Consider the following 18,636-nt stretch of genomic DNA (forward strand, 5'->3'; position numbering starts at 1 on the left):
TACTGGGAGCAGCAATGATTACACACTGGGAGTTGCAATGGTTACACACTGGGAGTTGCAATGGTTACACATTGGGAGTTCCAATGATTACACACTGGGAGTTACAATGGTTACACACTGGGAGTTGCAATGGTTACACACTGGGAGTTGCAATGATTACACACTGGGAGTTACAATGGTTACACACTGGGAGTTGCAATGATTACACACTGGGAGTTGCAATGGTTACACACTGGGAGTTGCAATGGTTACACACTGGGAGTTGCAATGATTACACGCTGGGAGTTACAATGGTTACACACTGGGAGTTGCAATGGTTACACACTGGGAGCAGCAATGATTACACACTGGGAGTTGCAATGATTACACACTGGGAGTTACAATGGTTACACATTGGGAGTTGCAATGATTACACGCTGGGAGTTGCAATGGTTACACACTGGGAGTTGCAATGGTTACACACTGGGAGTTACAATGGTTACACATTGGGAGTTGCAATGATTACACGCTGGGAGTTGCAATGGTTACACACTGGGAGTTGCAATGGTTACACACTGGGAGTTACAATGGTTACACACTGGGAGCAGCAATGGTTACACACTGGGAGTTGCAATGATTACACACTGGGAGTTACAATGGTTACACACTGGGAGCAGCAATGGTTACACGCTGGGAGTTGCAATGGTTACACGCTGGGAGTTGCAATGGTTACACACTGGGAGTTGCAATGGTTACACGCTGGGAGTTACAATGGTTACACACTGGGAGTTGCAATGGTTACACACTGGGAGTTGCAATGATTACACACTGGGAGTTGCAATGATTACACACTGGGAGTTGCAATGGTTACACACTGGGAGTTACGATGGTTACACGCTGGGAGTTGCAATGGTTACACACTGGGAGTTACAATGGTTACACGCTGGGAGTTGCAATGGTTACACACTGGGAGTTACAATGATTACACACTGGGAGTTACAATGGTTACACACTGGGAGTTGCAATGGTTACACACTGGGAGTTACAATGGTTACACACTGGGAGTTGCAATGATTACACACTGGGAGTTACAATGGTTACACACTGGGAGTTGCAATGGTTACACACTGGGAGTTGCAATGGTTACACGCTGGGAGTTGCAATGATTACACACTGGGAGTTACAATGGTTACACACTGGGAGTTGCAATGATTACACACTGGGAGTTACAATGGTTACACACTGGGAGTTGCAATGGTTACACATTGGGAGCAGCAATGGTTACACACTGGGAGTTGCAATGATTACACACTGGGAGTTACAATGGTTACACACTGGGAGCAGCAATGATTACACACTGGGAGTTGCAATGGTTACACACTGGGAGCAGCAATGATTACACACTGGGAGTTACAATGGTTACACGCTGGGAGTTGCAATGGTTACACACTGGGAGTTGCAATGATTACACACTGGGAGTTGCAATGGTTACACACTGGGAGTTGCAATGATTACACACTGGGAGTTGCAATGGTTACACGCTGGGAGTTGCAATGGTTACACGCTGGGAGTTGCAATGGTTACATGCTGGGAGCTGCAATGGTTACACGCTGGGAGTCGCAATGGTTACACGCTGGGAGTTGCAATGGTTACACACTGGGAGTTGCAATGGTTACATGCTGGGAGCTGCAATGGTTACACACTGGGAGTTGCAATGGTTACATGCTGGGAGCTGCAATGGTTACACACTGGGAGTTGCAATGGTTACACACTGGGAGTTGCAATGGTTACACACTGGGAGTTGCAATGATTACACACTGGGAGTTGCAATGGTTACACACTGGGAGTTGCAATGATTACACACTGGGAGTTGCAATGGTTACACACTGGGAGTTGCAATGGTTACACACTGGGAGTTGCAATGGTTACACACTGGGAGCTGCAATGGTTACACGCTGGGAGTTGCAATGGTTACACACTGGGAGTTGCAATGGTTACACACTGGGAGTTGCAATGATTACACACTGGGAGTTGCAATGGTTACACGCTGGGAGTTGCAATGATTACACAATGGGAGTTGCAATGGTTACATGCTGGGAGTTGCAATGGTTACACACTGGGAGTTGCAATGGTTACACACTGGGAGTTGCAATGGTTACACGCTGGGAGTTGCAATGGTTACACGCTGGGAGTTGCAATGGTTACACGCTGGGAGTTGCAATGGTTACACGCTGGGAGTTGCAATGGTTACACGCTGGGAGTTACAATGGTTACACACTGGGAGTTGCAATGGTTACACACTGGGAGTTGCAATGGTTACACATTGGGAGTTGCAATGGTTACACACTGGGAGTTGCAATGGTTACACACTGGGAGTTGCAATGGTTACACGCTGGGAGTTACAATGGTTACACATTGGGAGTTGCAATGGTTACACATTGGGAGTTGCAATGGTTACACATTGGGAGTTGCAATGGTTACACACTGGGAGTTGCAATGGTTACACATTGGGAGTTGCAATGGTTACACACTGGGAGTTGCAATGGTTACACATTGGGAGTTGCAATGGTTACACATTGGGAGTTGCAATGGTTACACATTGGGAGTTGCAATGGTTACACACTGGGAGTTGCAATGGTTACACGCTGGGAGTTACAATGGTTACACACTGGGAGTTGCAATGGTTACACATTGGGAGTTGCAATGGTTACACATTGGGAGTTGCAATGGTTACACACTGGGAGCAGCACCTATTCCCTGAGCCATCAATGGGAGCTGGAGATTCTGCAAACAAACTGTATTTATGACATCGCACAATAGACATGCGTGACATCACCGTCCACCCAATTAAATTCTGACACATAACAAAACGAGCATTGTGACATTACAGACATCAATTGGCCGTGATCAAATGAATTCTGCACCAAAGGGAAGAAGAGAGCTGGAGGTTCACCGTCCTGATCGTGAACACACTGTAAGTCCATCTGACCAAATTATTAATGTCACACTCATTCCCAGATGCCTTCTCATGAAAATGGTGGTCTTTGAACAATTAGGGAATGGAGGTATGGGAGGTCAGAGGGGCGAGAGGAGGGTGGGAACAATTGGAAGCCGTTTCATCTGTGCTGAGGACGACAGAAAGAAAAAAAAACCCGTCTTGTGACGACGACTTTCTCAGTAGCAGTTTCTAACCCATAATCTCCTAACCCTAACAACTAACCCTTACCCTATCCACTAACCCTAACCCCAACACGTAATGCTAACCATTAATCCTAACACCTCGTCCTAACCCTAAACAACAACTTGTATTTATATAGCGCCTTTAATGTAGTAAAACGTCCCAAGGCGCTTTGTAGGAGCGATTATCAAACGAAATTTGACACCGAGTCGCATAAGGAGATATTAGGACTGGTGACCAAAAGCTTGGCCAAATTGATTCTTAAAGGAAGAGAGAGAGACGGAGAGGTTTAGGGAGGGAATTCCAGAGCTTGGGGCCTCGGCTGCCAATGGTGGAGCAATAAAAATTGGGGATGCGCAAGAGGCCAGAATTGGAGGAGCACAGAGATCTTGGAGGGTTGTAGAGCTGGAGGAGATTAGAGATAGGGAGGGGGGGTGAGGCAATGGAGGGATTTGGGAGTTTTAAAATCAAGATGTTGCTGGACCGGGAGCCAATATAGGTCAGCGAGCACAGCGTGGGCGATGGAAGCCTTAAATGACACGGAGTCAATAGCGCAATGGTGGATCGGCTGCAGTCACTCCGGAAAATAAATCAGTTACGGAAGCAAGGCGAGTAGATGGAGTTAAGATACAGATCAGCCGTGATCCCTGAAGGTAGCAGGACAGGTAGATAAGGTGGTTAAGAAGGCATACGGGATACTTTTGTTTATTAGCTGAGGCATAGAATATAGGAGCAGGGAGGTTATGCTCGAACTGTATCAAACACTAGTTAGGTCACAGCTAGAATGCTGCGTGCAGTTCTGGTCACCACATTACAGGAAGGATGTGATTGCACTAGAGAGGGTGCAGAGGAGATTTACAAGGATGTCACAGAGCCATAGAGTCATAACGGCACAGAAGGAGGCCATTCGGCCCATCGACTCCATACCGGCTCTCTGTAGAGCAATCCAGTCAGTCCCATTCCCCCGCTCTATCCCCGTAGCCCTGCAAGTTTATTTCCCTCAAGTGCCTATCCAGTCTCCCCTTGAAATCATTGAGTGTCTCCGCTTCCACCACTTCCGTCAGCAGCGAATTCCAGGTCCTCACCACTCGCTGCATAAAAACGTTTTCCCCCCCGTATCTCTTGCCCCAAACCTTAAATCTGTGTCCCCTGGTTCTTGTACCATCAACTAGTGGGAACAGCCTTTCCCCGTCTAGCCTATCCAAACCCGTCATAATCTTGTACACCTCTATCAAATCACCCCGCAACCTCCTTTGCTCTAATGAAAACAAATCCAGCTTCTCCAACCTGTCCTTGTAGCTAAGATCCCCCATCCCCGGAACCATTCTGGTAAATCTCCTCTGCACCCTCTCAAGGGCCTTCACATCCTTCCTAAAGTGTGGTGACCAGAACTGGACGCAATACTCCAGTTGTGGCCTAACCAGCGCTTTATAAAGATTCAGCATAACTTCTCTACTTTTGTACTCAATACCTCTATTTATGAAGCCCAAGATCCCATATGCTTTGCTAACCACTCTCTCAATATGTCCCGCCACCTTCAGGGACCGATGCACATTAACTCCCAGGTCCCTCTGTCCCTGCACACTCTTTAAAACTGTGCCATTAAGTGTATATTGCCTCTCCCTGTTCCTTCTGCCAAAATGCATCACCTCACACTTCTCTGTATTAAATTCCATCCGCCACTTGTCTGCCCATTCTGCTAGCCTGTCTATGTCCTGTTGCAGTCGATTGGTATCATCCCCACTGTTTGCCCCACCCCCACATCACAGAAGGAGCCCACTCGGCCTATTGTGTCCGTGCCAGCCGACAAAGAGCTATCCACCCTAATCCCACTTTCCTGGCCTGGCCTGGGGCATTTTAGCTATGAGGAAAGATTGGATAGGCTGGGGTTGTTTCCTTTGAAACAGAGGAGGCTGAGGGGAGACCTTATTGAGACGTATAAAATTATGAGGGGCCTAGATAGAGTGGATCGGAAGGACCTATTTCCCTTAGCAGAGAGTGTTAAGTCTGTGTGTTCTAGTTGTATTTAAGATTAATTACTGACACAGACTACAAGAATAACGTTTCAACAGGTCTTTACTAGTTGGAGGTCAGGGCTATACTAACAGCAATATCACTACACAGTACTTATATACCGGTGGTCACCACCGGTATTACGTATACAGCAGCCAGAGAAAATAGTACATCTCTTAAGGTGGAACAGGCTTAAGTTCTCTTAAGGTGGAACAGGTTACATACACCACAATCCTCCCTTTTTAGCTTAACAGTCATATCCCCATTTAACATAACATATATACATATATAACTTCAGGTATAAACAGCTCAAAGGTTCAGTCTCTCAGGAGGCCTTCTGATTCGGGTTGGATAACGCCTTTCAGTGGTCTCTGATTCTTGTTGCCGAGGTGACTCCTCTAGTTGGTTTCCTATGTATTGGACGTCATCATCAGGTACATTCCCTGCCGAGGTAGATGCTTCAGGTTCATTAACGTCTTCCACAGTTGTCTCTGTCGCAACCATGGGTTCAACCCTTGCTCTCGATTCTACCAGTTGATCCGCATGACGCCTTATCACATTGTTACCAATATCTACTGTGTACATCAGAGGTCCTTGTCTGGCCCGAATTGTTCCGGACTGCCATTTTTCGTTTCCATAGTCCCTTGCCAACACTGGTTGTCCTACGTCGAAACTTCGAGTGGTCTTGTTATTAATATGCCGGAACTGTTTGTTTTCCACTTCCCTCCGCACATTTGGTTTTAACAAGTCCAACCTGGACCGCAACCTCCTGTTATAAAACATCATGGCAGGACTTTGGTTAGTTACTGCATGAGCGGCGTTTCGATATGCCATTAGGAAATTGTCCACCTTGTGTTGTAGCGGAATCTGATCATCGTTCATGGCCTTTATTGCCTTTTTGAATGTTTGGACAAATCTCTCGGCCAACCCGTTTGTCGCCGGATGATATGGGGCAGAGGTATAATGTTTCACCCCATTCTTCTTTAAGAATTTTTGGAATTCTTCCGACACGAACTGTGGTCCGTTGTCCGAACATATCTGTTCTGGCAATCCGTTCCTTGCGAATATTGTTCTTAACACTGCAATTGTCTTTTCTGAAGTAGTGGTATTCATCTTGATCGCTTCTGGCCATTTGGAATGTGCGTCCACCGCAATTAGGAACATGGAGTCCATGAATGGACCAGCAAAGTCAATATGTACGCGTTGCCATGGGGCTGAAGGCCATTCCCATGGGTGTAGCGGTGCGATCGGAGGTGCGTGCATTTTGCACTTTTTGGCACCCAGCGCAGCTTTTCATCAACTCCTCTATCTGTTGGTCAATACCCGACCACCATACATAAGCCCTAGCAAGACTTTTCATCTTAACTCCCCCCAGATGACCTTCATGCAGTTCCTTTAGAACTCTTTCCCTTAACTTGGGAGGAATAATCACTCTTATCCCGTACATCAAAGTACCATGGCAGACGGACAGCTGGTCTCGCCTTGCCGAGAATGCCGGTAACAGAGGATCACCATGTGTTGGCCATCCCTTCACTGTCACCTCGTAGACTCGGGACAGTGTCGGGTCGTTCCTGGTTTCTCTTTCAATACTTGCATTGGTGACTGGTAAACACTCGATGATGGTCGAATGAAATAACTCAACAGGGTCAACTTTCGTCGTCTCTTCTTCTTCAGGTAGTGGCAGGCGCGACAGCCCATCAGCATTGCCATGCTGCTTTGTACCTTTGAATTCTATTTGATATTGATGTGCCCCTAGGAAAAGGGACCATCTCTGGAGTCTCTGTGCTGTCATCACCGAAACACCCTTCTTAGGGTTAAAAATGGATACCAACGGCTGATGGTCTGTCAGAAGTGTGAATTTTTGGCCCTGCAGGTAATGATTAAACTTCTTCACTCCCCATACAAGGCTGAGAGCCTCCCTATCGATCTGCGCATAGTTGCGCTCAGCGGAGGTCAATGATCTGGATGCAAACGCGACTGGCCTTTCCATGCCATTTGGCAACTTGTGTGAGAGTACTGCCCCAATACCATATGGAGAAGCATCACAAGCCAACCGAATAGGCAGTGTCGGGTTGAAGTGAGCCAACACTTCCTCTGAGGTGATCAATTCTTTGCTTTTGCGAAATGCCTTCTTACAGTTTTCGCTCCATTCCCATGGTACCCCCTTCTGTAAAAGAGCGTTCAGCGGGTGCAGTACCGTGGATAGATTCGGTAGAAACTTATGGTAATAGTTAATCAATCCTAGAAACGACCTCAACTGAGAGACATTATCCGGAGCGGGAGCCTTTACAACTGCCTCTATCTTGTCAGGAGACTTATGAAGCCCCTCCCGGTCAATGACATGACCACAGTACGAGATCCGTTTCTGAAAGAACTCACATTTCTGCCGATTAACTCTAAGTCCATACTCTTTCAGTCTGTTGAGCACCAGTTCCAAGTTTGCGAGGTGTTCTTCATCACCATCTCCTGTAATCAGAATATCGTCCAGGTAACATTGTGTGCCTGGAATTCCCTGTAATACCTGCTCCATGGCCCTCTGCCAAATTGCTGGAGCCAATGCCACTCCAAAAACCAGCCTATTATACCGGTACAAACCTCTATGCGTGTTGATCGTGAGGTACTGGCGTGACTCTTCTTTAACCTCCATCTGCAAGTACGCCTGCGCCAGGTCTATCTTGGTGAAGTGTTTCCCACCAGACAACGAAGCAAAAATATCCTCAATCCGCGGAAGCGGATACTGCACCGTGTGAAGCATCGGATTAACGGTGATCTTGAAGTCTCCACAGATGCGAACCTTCCCTGGTTCTCCTGGCTTGTTGCTCGAAGGACGTTTCATAACGGGAACAATGGGCGTAGCCCACTCACTCCAATCTACCTTAGACAGTACACCTGAACGTTCTAGCGCTTCCAGTTCCGCTTCTACAGCAGGTCGTATTGCATAGGGTACCGGTCTGGCTTTGAAAAATTTTGGGTGTGCATGTTCATCAACCTTGATGTTTGCCGTAATTCCTCTCAGTGTTCCCAGTCCCTGCTGGAACACCTCTTTAGCATCATCCAATATTCTGGACAATCGTTTAGGTTTGACATCTGTTTCCCCGGAATCTACCGTTAGTGCCTTTAAGGAGTGCCAGTCCATATTCATTTTCCTAATCCACTCCCGACCCAGTAGTGGTGGACCTCCTTCAGGTAGCACATATAAGTCCATTACTTGGCTTTCTTTGCCCTTGTGGACCACTTTTACCTCTATCTTTCCGATGGGGTACACTCTTTGCCCCGTGTATGTTTTCAATATAATCTCCGTATTCCGTAGGGGAATATGTTGGAATAACCTTTTGTAATCTTTCTTATTCATGACCGTCAATGCCGATCCAGTGTCCAATTCCATCTTTACTTGGACTCCTGCTATCTGAAGAGTGACCCAAATTGTCTGGAGATCTGCATCCTTACCAACGTTGTGTACTCTTAAGCTACCCAGTTCATTACTGCTGGCGTCTGAATCTGACTTCTGTTCGTTCGAACTGTTCTTTGTCACCTTGTGTACCTTTATGTATTTTCCTTGCGGTGACTTTTTGTTGCTGGTCTTCTTTCCTGACCGGCATACTTTAGCTATGTGGCCAAGCCTGCCACACGTTCTGCATTCTTGGTTTTTAAACCAACACTGGTTCTGATCGTGCGTTGTCTTTCCACAACGATAACATTTTACAGTACTCAAAACCAATTGATTTGTACTGAGTTCCGGTGACCGTAGCTGCATTACTGCCGTGCCTCTCGCTGCGGCTTCGTGTGATGCTGCCATAGTGACCGCTTTCTCAAGCGTCAGCTCATTCTCCTCGAGCAGTCGCTTTTGTGTATCTTCTTTTAATAATCCACACACAAATTTATTTCTTAGCGCATCTGTTAGTCCCGTTCCAAACTGACAGTACTTTGCTAGCTTACGCAATTCCATTAAATATTCAGCATTGCTTTCATCTTTCAGCTGCTTTCTGCTGTAAAATTTAAATCGTTCCGCTAGCATCAGCGGCGTGGGGTTTAGATGATTTCTCAGGACAGTAACAATCTCCTCGAACGTCTTCTCCGCCGGTTCATCTGGTGATAAAAGGTGTTTCAATTGCCCGTATGTCTTCGCACCCATTAAGTTTAATAAAGTTAGTGCTTTCTCATCATCTGGGATTTTATTTGCTTTACAATAATTTTGTATGCGTTCTACATACGTGGCCCAATCTTCGATGTCGCTATCAAAGGTATTAATGTTCCCATGTTTAGGCATCGTTGCAATTTTTTTAGTGATTTCCCTTTTTCCAAGATGGCGGCTTTCCGCTCTTGTCTTCGTCCTCCGCCTACAAAATTGCGGTTTCCCGCGCTTGGCGGTCTTTCCCACGCTCGCCTTCTTCACCCGCTGGCTGCAATGGCGTTTGGCGTGCCGCTGCTGCTCCCCTTTCCCAGCGGTTAGTAACTCCCCCGACGCTGTTTCCGCTTCACCGCGGCTCCCTCGGGCATTCACGCTTCCCCGATGTCGCGCCTCGCAGCCCTTCTTGCAGCCCGGTTATTAGCACCGGCTGCGTTCGCCTTCACCGCGGCTGTCGCGCCTTCAGTCGCCCCAGACGCTGCGCCTTTTTGGCCCGAATGCGGCCCGGCCCTTATCACCAGCCGTGATCGATGTCCCCGCGCTGCGCCTTTTGGCCCAAATGCGGCCCGGCCCTTATCTCCGGTCGCGATCGATCTCACCACCCTTATTCCTCCGTCTTCCCTCCCCGTCTGTACAGCCAACGCGGCCGACTTTCTGCTCGCGTCGCTAACCGGCTTACCCACCACCGAGGTAGAAGGAAGATAGCTGACTGCCGCTGATGGAGGCTTCGAGTTCAGGATATCTTCTGCACTCCGGGTTCTCGATGCCTGCCGCGCGACGTGCCTTCCAGCAGGGTGATGAGGGTGGATGCCTCTCTTCGACGCCCGTTCTGTGGACGAAGCCGCCGTGGATATAAACTGCCGCAGGGTAAGAATCGGACTCGTCGCCACTGTTAAGTCTGTGTGTTCTAGTTGTATTTAAGATTAATTACTGACACAGACTACAAGAATAGCGTTTCAACAGGTCTTTACTAGTTGGAGGTCAGGGCTATACTAACAGCAATATCACTACACAGTACTTATATACCGGTGTGGTCACCACCGGTATTACGTATACAGCAGCCAGAGAAAGTAGTACATCTCTTAAGGTGGAACAGGCTTAAGTTCTCTTAAGGTGGAACAGGTTACATACACCAAAGAGAGGTCAATAACCGGGGGCATAGATTTAAAGTAATTGGTCGGAGATCTAGAGGGGAGTTGAGGAGAAATTCTTTCACTGAGGGTGGTGGGGGTCTGGAACTCACTGCTTGAAAGGGTGGTCGAGGCAGAAACCCTCATCACATTTAAAAAGTACTTGGATATGCACCTGAAGTGCCGGAACCTGCAGGGCTACAGACCAAGAGCTGGGAAGTGGGATTAGGCTCGAACGCTCTTTGTCGGCCGGCACGGACATGATGGGCCGAATGGACTCCCTCTGTGCTGTAAATGTCTCTGATTCTCATTGACTGGACCAGGCTGGTGGGGCCGAATGGCCTCTTGTCCACTGCGGGGCCATTTGGGTCATTGCCCTTTTAAGAGGCGCGGCCAAGCCCTGTGACGTCAGGCGGAGGGGGCGGGGTTGTTCGAATTGCCCAATCAATGGCGGTGAGAGGCGGGACCTTAGCCGCCAGCCAATCGCAGTGCAGCACACGTCTGATTGACTTTCCAAAACGGGCGGGGCGGGAATGGCGGTCTGTGAGCGGGAGCGGCGCTGGTTTGCGGTTATTTGCCGGTAGATTGGCTGCGGCGAGCGGAGTTAATCCAAGTGAGGAGCCGCTGCCCGCTGTATTTGCCGGAGGCCCGCCAGTTTGTGAAGCTTGTTGCCCATTGGCCGCGTTCCCTTTGATTGACAGGGAATTGGACCAATCGATGCCGCGCTTGGATTCTAACTCCCACCCACTGCAGGGGGTCCGGTTTGATTGACATGGCAACTGACCAATGGAATTGGGCAATGTGTGAGCTGGGGCGGGTCAAACCCGAAACGTCAACTCAAATTTCTCTCCACGGATGTTGCCTGACTTGCTGAGTTTTTCCAGCATTTTCTGTTGTTATTTCGGGGTTTCCTGTTGATTGACGGCAATAAGGGAACGGCCCCTTTTCGACATTTAGCCAATCGGACTGGAATGTGTATTCTGACTGAGACGACGTTCGCCAATCACATTGTTCGTTTCATATTTATCGACTACGTCAGGCGACGTGACTGACGGACGCATGGACCAATCGACGGGCCGTATTAGCGTTGAGTGACGGGAGGCTTGAGCAATCCAACGGGCGGACCGCGGTATGATGCGTCACAGGGGGCGTTTCATGGCGTGTGTGGGCGGGGCCTAAGCCTGCGGCCTGCCGTGAGTGTGGGGCAGGGAAGAGAGACAGAGGAACAGAGACAGAGAACCGCGCGGCCCGAGAGACAGCGAGCGGGGTGAGCGGCGGGCCGGAGCGGAGGTGAGGTGAGTTGGGCCGGGCTTGGCCTGAGGCGCTAGGCCGCGCACGGGGGCTCCGCGTCACCGCGGCCGGGCTCTGAGTCCAACCCCTTCCCCGGGGTGTCTTCCTCTCCCCCCCTCTCCTTTCAGTCTCTCTCTCCTTCCCCCTCTCTCTCTCTCTCCTTCCCCCTCTCTCTCTCTCTCTCCTTCCCCCTCTCTCTCTCTCTCTCCCTTCCCCCTCTCTCTCTCTCTCTCTCCTTCCCCCTCTCTCTCTCTCTCCTTCCCCTCTCTCTCTCTCTCCTTCCCCTCTCCCTTTCAGTCTCTCTCTCCTTCACCCTCTCTCTCTCTCTCCCTCCCCCTCTCTCTCGCCTTCCCCCTCTCTCTCTCTCCCTCCCCCTCTCTCTCGCCTTCCCCCTCTCTCTCTCCTTCCCTCTCTCTCTCTCCTTCCCCCTCTCCCTTTCAGTCTCTCTCTCCTTCACCTCTCTCTCTCTCTCCCTCCCCCTCTCTCTCGCCTTCCCCCTCTCTCTCTCTCCCTCCCCCTCTCTCTCGCCTTCCCCTCTCTCGCCTTCCCCCTCTCTCTCTCTCTCCTTCCCCCTCTCTCTCTCTCCTTCCCCCTCTCTCTCTCTCTCTCCTTCCCCCTCTCCCTTTCAGTCTCTCTCTCCCCCCCTCTCCTTTCAGTCTCTCTCTCCCCCCCCTCTCCTTTCAGTCTCTCTCTCCCCCCCTCTCCCTTTCAGTCTCTCTCTCCCCCCCTCTCCCTTTCAGTCTCTCTCCCCCCCCCTCTCCCTTTCAGTCTCTCTCTCCCCCCCCTCTCCCTTTCAGTCTCTCTCTCCCCCCCTCTCCTTTCAGTCTCTCTCTCCCCCCTCTCCCTTTCAGTCTCTCTCTCCCCCCCCTCTCCCTTTCAGTCTCTCTCTCCCCCCCCCCTCTCCCTTTCAGCTCTCTCTCCTCCCCCCCTCTCCCTTTCAGTCTCTCTCTCCCCCCCTCTCCCTTTCAGTCTCTCTCTCCCCCCCCTCTCCCTTTCAGTCTCTCTCTCCCCCCCCTCTCCTTTCAGTCTCTCTCTCCCCCCCCCTCTCCCTTTCAGTCTCTCTCTCCCCCCCTCTCCCTTTCAGTCTCTCTCTCCCCCCCCTCTCCCTTTCAGACTCTCTCTCCCCCCCCTCTCCCTTTCAGACTCTCTCTCCCCCCCCTCTCCCTTTCAGTCTCTCTCTCCCCCCCCTCTCCCTTTCAGTCTCTCTCTCCCCCCCTCTCCCTTTCAGTCTCTCTCTCCCCCCCTCTCCCTTTCAGTCTCTCTCTCCCCCCCCTCTCCCTTTCAGTCTCTCTCTCCCCCCCCTCTCCCTTTCAGTCTCTCTCTCCCCCCCCTCTCCCTTTCAGTCTCTCTCTCCCCCCCCTCTCCCTTTCAGTCTCTCTCTCCCCCCCCTCTCCCTTTCAGTCTCTCTCCCCCCCCCTCTCCCTTTCAGTCTCTCTCCCCCCCCTCTCCCTTTCAGTCTCTCTCCCCCCCCTCTCCCTTTCAGTCTCTCTCCCCCCCCCTCTCCCTTTCAGTCTCTCTCCCCCCCCTCTCCCCCCCCTCTCCCCCCCTCTCCCCCCCCCTCTCCCCCCCCCCTCTCCCCCCCCCTCTCCCCCCCCTCTCCCCCCCCCTCTCCCCCCCTCTCCCCCCCCCTCTCCCTTTCAGTCTCTCTCCCCCCCCTCTCCCTTTCAGTCTCTCTCCCCCCCCTCTCCTTTCAGTCTCTCTCCCCCCCCTCTCCCTTTCAGTCTCTCTCCCCCCCCCTCTCCCTTTCAGTCTCTCTCCCCCCCCCCTCTCCCTTTCAGTCTCTCTCCCCCCCCCTCTCCCTTTCAGTCTCTCTCCCCCCCCCCTCTCCCTTTCAGTCTCTCTCCCCCCCCCTCTCCCTTTCAGTCTCTCTCCCCCCCCCTCTCCCTTTCAGTCTCTCTCCCCCCCCCTCTCCCTTTCAGTCTCTCTCCCCCCCCCCCTCTCCCTTTCAGTCTCTCTCCCCCCCCCCTCTCCTTTCAGTCTCTCTCCCCCCCCCTCTCCCTTTCAGTCTCTCTCCCCCCCCCTCTCCCTTCAGTCTCTCTCCCCCCCCCTCTCCCTTTCAGTCTCTCTCCCCCCCCTCTCCCTTTCAGTCTCTCTCCCCCCCCCCTCTCCCTTTCAGTCTCTCTCCCCCCCCTCTCCCTTTCAGTCTCTCTCCCCCCCCCTCTCCCTTTCAGTCTCTCTCCCCCCCCCTCTCCCTTTCAGTCTCTCTCCCCCCCCCTCTCCCTTTCAGTCTCTCTCCCCCCCCCTCTCCCTTTCAGTCTCTCTCCCCCCCCCTCTCCCTTTCAGTCTCTCTCCCCCCCCCTCTCCCTTTCAGTCTCTCTCCCCCCCCCTCTCCCTTTCAGTCTCTCTCCCCCCCCCTCTCCCTTTCAGTCTCTCTCCCCCCCCCTCTCCCTTTCAGTCTCTCTCCCCCCCCCTCTCCCTTTCAGTCTCTCTCCCCCCCCCTCTCCCTTTCAGTCTCTCTCCCCCCCCCCTCTCCCTTTCAGTCTCTCTCCTCCCCCCTCTCCCTTTCAGTCTCTCTCCCCCCCCCTCTCCCTTTCAGTCTCTCTCCCCCCCCCTCTCCCTTTCAGTCTCTCTCCCCCCCCTCTCCCTTTCAGTCTCTCTCCCCCCCCTCTCCCTTTCAGTCTCTCTCCCCCCCCCTCTCCCTTTCAGTCTCTCTCCCCCCCCTCTCCCTTTCAGTCTCTCTCCCCCCCCCCTCTCCCTTTCAGTCTCTCTCCCCCCCCTCTCCCTTTCAGTCTCTCTCCCCCCCCTCTCCCTTTCAGTCTCTCTCCCCCCCCCTCTCCTTTCAGTCTCTCTCCCCCCCCTCTCCCTTTCAGTCTCTCTCCCCCCCCTCTCAATTCACAATTCACAATTCAAATCGCTTTATTGGCATGACAAGTTACATCTTATGTTGCCAAAGCATCAAAATACATTCATGGTTGAGCACATAAACGCAGTTCTATTCATACAGTGTATAACAGGTATTTCCCTGAGTGTATAAATATACATTCGCATTGTTTATATATATTCTTTTCTTAGTTTACTGGTTGTCCCTCTGTTCATGGCAAGCTGTAACATAGTGTGCCGCCAGTGTTATACAGTTTCTCTCCTCTCCCAGTAGGAATGGGAGTTTTTGGTTGTCATTCAGATTTCTGAAATCAGGGCATATTTGTGAGAATTTTTGGTAGAAATTCTCCCTGATGCCCTGATATTTTCCACAAGCTGTGAGGAAGTGCATCTCTGTCTCCACCACTCCCTGACTGCAGTGAGAGCATATCCTGTCCTCTCTTGGCAGCCTGGTCTGCCTGTGTCTGCCTTTTTCGATCGCTAGGCTATGTTCGCTAAGTCTGTACCTTGTCAAGGTTCTTCTCAGTTTGTTATCCTTTACCATGGTCAGGTAATCAGCTATGTTGTATTGTCTGTTTAGGGCCAAGTAGCAATTGAGTTTGCTTTGGGTTTTTGTTGTTTCTGCCCAATATGTCAGATATTTTTCCTTTTGCTTAGCGACGATTGTGTTGGGTCGAATTCTTTGTGTTACCCTGTCACTGTCCTGGGGCTGGTTATTGTTAGTATTGTTAGTAGTTACTTCACTGAGTCCCAGGACTAGTTGACTGAGGGTATTCTTCTTTATGGTCAGCTCTTGGCATTTCAGGGCGTCGTAGTGATAGCATTGGGGATTGCTCATTTGTAGGTGATTCCAAAATTTGGTGGCTCTTTTTTGGATAGTGATTATTAATGGATATTGGCCTAGTCTCCCTTTCAGTCTCTCTCCCCCCCCTCTCCCTTTCAGTCTCTCTCCCCCCCCTCTCCCTTTCAGTCTCTCTCCCCCCCCTCTCCCTTTCAGTCTCTCTCCCCCCCCTCTCCCTTTCAGTCTCTCTCCCCCCCCTCTCCCTTTCAGTCTCTCTCCCCCCCTCTCCCTTCAGTCTCTCTCCCCCCCTCTCCCTTTCAGTCTCTCTCCCCCCCCTCCCTTTCAGTCTCTCTCCCCCCCCTCTCCTTTCAGTCTCTCTCCCCCCCCTCCCCTTTCAGTCTCTCTCCCCCCCCTCTCCCTTTCAGTCTCTCTCCCCCCCCTCTCCCTTTCAGTCTCTCTCCCCCCCCTCTCCCTTTCAGTCTCTCTCCCCCCCCTCTCCCTTTCAGTCTCTCTCCCCCCCCTCTCCCTTTCAGTCTCTCTCCCCCCCTCTCCCTTTCAGTCTCTCTCTCCCCCCCTCTCCCTTTCAGTCTCCCCCCCCTCTCCCTTTCAGTCTCTCTCTCCCCCCCCTCTCCCTTTCAGTCTCTCTCTCCCCCCCCTCTCCCTTTCAGTCTCTCTCTCCCCCCCTCTCCCTTTCAGTCTCTCTCTCCCCCCCCTCTCCCTTTCAGTCTCTCTCTCCCCCCCCTCTCCTTTCAGTCTCTCTCTCCCCCCCCTCTCCCTTTCAGTCTCTCTCTCCCCCCTCTCCCTTTCAGTCTCTCTCTCCCCCCCTCTCCCTTTCAGTCTCTCTCTCCCCCCCCTCTCCCTTTCAGTCTCTCTCTCCCCCCCCCTCTCCCTTTCAGTCTCTCTCTCCCCCCCTCTCCCTTTCAGTCTCTCTCTCCCCCCTCTCCCTTTCAGTCTCTCTCTCCCCCCCTCTCCCTTTCAGTCTCTCTCTCCCCCCCTCTCCCTTTCAGTCTCTCTCTCCCCCCCCTCTCCCTTTCAGTCTCTCTCTCCCCCCCCCTCTCCCTTTCAGTCTCTCTCTCCCCCCCCCTCTCCCTTTCAGTCTCTCTCTCCCCCCCCCTCTCCCTTTCAGTCTCTCTCTCCCCCCCCCCCTCTCCCTTTCAGTCTCTCTCTCCCCCCCCCCCTCTCCCTTTCAGTCTCTCTCTCCCCCCCCCCCTCTCCCTTCAGTCTCTCTCTCTCCCCCCCCCCCTCTCCCTTTCAGTCTCTCTCTCCCCCCCCCTCTCCCTTTCAGTCTCTCTCTCCCCCCCCCTCTCCCTTTCAGTCTCTCTCTCCCCCCCCCCTCTCCCTTTCAGTCTCTCTCTCCCCCCCCCTCTCCCTTTCAGTCTCTCTCTCCCCCCCCCTCTCCCTTTCAGTCTCTCTCTCCCCCCCCTCTCCCTTTCAGTCTCTCTCTCCCCCCCCCTCTCCCTTTCAGTCTCTCTCTCCCCCCCCCTCTCCCTTTCAGTCTCTCTCTCCCCCCCCCTCTCCCTTTCAGTCTCTCTCTCCCCCCCCCCTCTCCCTTTCAGTCTCTCTCTCCCCCCCCCCTCTCCCTTTCAGTCTCTCTCTCCCCCCCCCTCTCCCTTTCAGTCTCTCTCTCCCCCCCCTCTCCCTTTCAGTCTCTCTCTCCCCCCCCCTCTCCCTTTCAGTCTCTCTCTCCCCCCCCCCTCTCCCTTTCAGTCTCTCTCTCCCCCCCCCCCTCTCCCTTTCAGTCTCTCTCTCCCCCCCCCCTCTCCCTTTCAGTCTCTCTCTCCCCCCCCCCTCTCCCTTTCAGTCTCTCTCTCCCCCCCCCTCTCCCTTTCAGTCTCTCTCTCCCCCCCCCTCTCCCTTTCAGTCTCTCTCTCCCCCCCCCCTCTCCCTTTCAGTCTCTCTCTCCCCCCCCTCTCCCTTTCAGTCTCTCTCTCCCCCCCCCTCTCCCTTTCAGTCTCTCTCTCCCCCCCCCTCTCCCTTTCAGTCTCTCTCTCCCCCCCCCCTCTCCCTTTCAGTCTCTCTCTCCCCCCCCCCCTCTCCCTTTCAGTCTCTCTCTCCCCCCCCCCTCTCCCTTTCAGTCTCTCTCTCCCCCCCCCCCTCTCCTTTCAGTCTCTCTCTCCCCCCCCCCTCTCCCTTTCAGTCTCTCTCCCCCCCCCCCCTCTCCCTTTCAGTCTCTCTCCCCCCCCCCCCTCTCCCTTTCAGTCTCTCTCTCCCCCCCCCTCTCCCTTTCAGTCTCTCTCTCCCCCCCCCTCTCCCTTTCAGTCTCTCTCTCCCCCCCCCTCTCCTTTCAGTCTCTCTCTCCCCCCCCCCCCTCTCCCTTTCAGTCTCTCTCTCCCCCCCCCCTCTCCTTTCAGTCTCTCTCTCCCCCCCCCCTCTCCCTTTCAGTCTCTCTCTCCCCCCCCCCTCTCCCTTTCAGTCTCTCTCTCCCCCCCCCCCTCTCCCTTTCAGTCTCTCTCTCCCCCCCCCCCTCCCCTCCCTTTCAGTCTCTCTCCCCCCCCCCTCTCCCTTTCAGTCTCTCTCTCCCCCCCCCCTCTCCCTTTCAGTCTCTCTCTCCCCCCCCCCTCTCCCTTTCAGTCTCTCTCTCCCCCCCCCCTCTCCCTTTCAGTCTCTCTCTCCCCCCCCCCTCTCCCTTTCAGTCTCTCTCTCCCCCCCCCCCTCTCCCTTTCAGTCTCTCTCTCCCCCCCCCTCTCCCTTTCAGTCTCTCTCTCCCCCCCCCCCCCTCTCCCTTTCAGTCTCTCTCTCCCCCCCCCCCCCCCCTCTCCTTTCAGTCTCTCTCTCCCCCCTCTCCCTTTCAGTCTCTCTCTCCTTCCCTCTCTCTCTCTCTTCTCTCTCTCCTTCCCCCTCTCCCTTTCAGTCTCTCTCTCCTTCCCCCTCTCTCTCTCGCTCTCTCTCCTTCCCCCTCTCTCCTTCCCTCTCTCTCTCTCTCCTTCCCCCTCTCTCTCTCTCTCTCCTCCTCCCCCTCTCTCTCTCTCTCTCTCCTTCCCCCCTCTCTCTCTCTCTCTCTTTCCCCCTCTCCCTTTCAGTCTCTCTCTCCTTCCCCCCTCTCTCTCTCTCTCTCTCCTTCCCCCTCTCCCTTTCAGTCTCTCTCTCCCCCCCCTCTCCCTTTCAGTCTCTCTCTCCCCCCCTCTCCCTTTCAGTCTCTCTCTCCCCCCCTCTCCCTTTCAGTCTCTCTCTCCCCCCCTCTCCCTTTCAGTCTCTCTCTCCCCCCCTCTCCCTTTCAGTCTCTCTCTCCCCCCTCTCCCTTTCAGTCTCTCTCTCCCCCCTCTCCCTTTCAGTCTCTCTCTCCCCCCCTCTCCCTTTCAGTCTCTCTCTCCCCCCCCCT

At 52.9% G+C, this 18,636-nt stretch overlaps 2 protein-coding genes across 9 annotated transcripts in view; both read left to right on the forward strand.

Moving 5' to 3' along the window:
• LOC147112181 (rho-related GTP-binding protein RhoG) overlaps positions 1–18,636 on the forward strand; it is an 87,728-nt gene that overhangs the window by 30,004 nt on the left and 39,088 nt on the right. The window lies entirely within an intron of this gene.
• nup98 (nucleoporin 98 and 96 precursor) overlaps positions 10,979–18,636 on the forward strand; it is a 205,840-nt gene continuing 198,182 nt past the window's right edge. For 3 of the 8 annotated variants that reach the window (XM_085999812.1, XM_085999816.1, XM_085999817.1), the window contains exon 1: positions 11,573–11,721. The gene's annotated coding sequence lies outside the window, so the exon portion shown is untranslated. The other 5 variants (XM_085999818.1, XM_085999819.1, XM_085999815.1 and 2 more) reach the window with 4 other exon arrangements.

This window comes from Somniosus microcephalus, chromosome 10 (assembly GCF_052327205.1).
Source record: "Somniosus microcephalus isolate GS21.2 chromosome 10, FLI_Smic_1.0, whole genome shotgun sequence".
In the NCBI taxonomy this organism is placed as follows: domain Eukaryota; kingdom Metazoa; phylum Chordata; class Chondrichthyes; order Squaliformes; family Somniosidae; genus Somniosus; species Somniosus microcephalus.